The sequence below is a fragment of the Limulus polyphemus genome, unplaced genomic scaffold (genome assembly GCF_000517525.1).
Source record: "Limulus polyphemus unplaced genomic scaffold, Limulus_polyphemus-2.1.2 Scaffold570, whole genome shotgun sequence".
Classification (NCBI taxonomy): domain Eukaryota; kingdom Metazoa; phylum Arthropoda; class Merostomata; order Xiphosura; family Limulidae; genus Limulus; species Limulus polyphemus.
Genome location: NW_013666180.1, coordinates 379,972 through 382,429, shown reverse-complemented (window position 1 = coordinate 382,429; position 2,458 = coordinate 379,972).

Here is a 2,458-nt window from a genome sequence, read left to right as displayed (position 1 = left end):
TACTAAAGCAAAAAAAAAAAAAAATAATTCACAAACATTTTATTTGTATCAAGCTCCAAAACTTTATAATAATATTCCAAATACAACGAGATCACTATCTAATGGTCAATATATATATATATATATATTAAATTAGCATTGAAAAAACGAATAACTTATACTGATGAATCTGAATATCTATTTATAGTATATACATGATATTAAAATGAAATGGTTATGAATATCTAAAATTTAAATTATTATATAACATGTATTGTTAAGGTGTACTTAATCTTGTATGTTCAATATTTATATATATTAATAATGTATTTATTATAAATAATAGTTTATATAGCTAATTTAATAAGTAAACATTATCCACACTTGAATAACTCTTGTAGATCACAATTCTTAATGTGTATTGTAAAAATCTTTGTAACTTTTCAAAAACGTTTCCAATCAATAAAAAAATTACAACTCTAGTGTGGGTGGCTGACATTATTTTACATTCTACTTTACTTTCACACTTCAATTCTCAGAATTATTAATGTAATCTTCTACCGTTGACGCTGTGATTGATTAACCCTCTTCTAGAACATGGCCCCTCAGTGACAGAGCAGTAAGTCTGAAGACTTATAGCGCTAAAAACCGGGCTTCGATATCCGTGATGGGTAGAGTTCAGATAGCCCATTGTGTAGTTTTGTGCTTAACAACAAATAGTCAAAAACCGAGAAAAATAACGAGTAAAGTTAATTAAAAATAAAAGTAAAAGTAGATAATAATAAATAAATAATTGGTGCTAAGATAAACAAATAGTATGCGTTATTAATCTTTACCTGTAACTTCCTCAAATAAAATACAAATAGTGTCTTAACCATTGTCATATCCCAGCCAACCTGAAGAACTCCGGTATTGGGCAAAAGATCTTATTAGCAGTAGATATAGCAGATAGTGTGGTTGACATAATGTTATACATTCTTCTTTAGTTTCACTCTTAAGTTATTAAATTTCTGTGTATTCATTTATACACTACATTTGATTATGGTGATCCATACAAAGAATGGACAGACCAAATATCATTATATATCCATTGTCTGTGCAACACAAACAAACCTTAGCATAATATAACTTATTCGAATAAGTATACAGTATTCATTCAGTAATCTGTGTCATTTGCATAGTCCAAACTAGAATTGTAGCCTTCGCTAGCTGTATCAAATACATTCTACATGTTTGTTATCGGAACAGTCACGTTTGTGTCTCGGTGACAGCAGAACCTTGGATACCACAAAACAACTCGCTCGCCCTTTCAGCCGTGGGGGCGTTATAATGTGACGGCCAATTCCACTATTCGTTGGTAAAAAAGTAGCCCAAGAGTTGGCGGTGGGTGGTGATGACTAGCTGCCTTCCCTCTAGTCTTTCACTGCGAAATTAGGGACGACTAGCGCTGATAGCCCTCGTATAACTTTGCTTGAAATTCATAACAAACAAAAAAACAAATCCTAATTTTAAATTGCTGACCAGAAAGAAGGAAACCGGTCGACACACGCTTACCGCCAACGTAACGCTCATATTCAAATTCTTTCTCTCTCTCCTGGCGAAGTGCTCCTAAATTATCTTGAATGTTTACATTGAATAACTACATTGTGGTGTTAACCCTGAAGCTTATTTTGTTTCACGTTTCATTTGACTATAAAACGTTATTGCTTGCCAAAGAAATACTGCATAAGCCGTATAAAACGGCCCCTAATAGTTACTTCCCTCCCCTTCACTTCGCTCCATAAGCGGATGCACGTATCAGTCTTGTTTCTTCGTACACTGAACAGATGCCTCATCTATTAAATAATACTTTTGATATGTAATAGGATCAAAAGCGTTAAAAATTTGGAAAATAATACGCCAGACTCACATACTGATACGTTAATATCATTCATTATGTTAACAGAAAATACATACATAAAAATCTTTGACATCTAATACATACGTTTCGTAATATTCATACAACATAGCATAAGTTTTCGTTGTGAAAATTCTCAAACCACAAAGTAAATTATATAGTTCTGCCCATACATCAATATTAACATCCTTAGATCAAGTGTACATCGAGATGTATTTCATCGTATTATTCACGTACCAGGACAAGATTTTCCATTGTATTCTTGTACCTACATATGTGTTATTGAATTATTACTAGTATACTATGTTCATGGTGTTCATATAACAATATATGTCATTCATTCATTCTAGATACCAGAATGTACTTCAATATTAGCATCTCGTGATGTGAGAAAATACGATGTTAATATGCTTATTCTGTTTATAGTTCTGCCTGTTTATATATTTGATTAATGTTGGTGTACTTTGGTGACAGATTTTCTTGTAGGCAGATTTTGTTAAACAAGACCGATGTCTGTAGGTTTTCTTTCTTCTTAGAATTCTTCTCAAGAAGTCGATAAGCCTTATCGACTTCTTGAGAAGA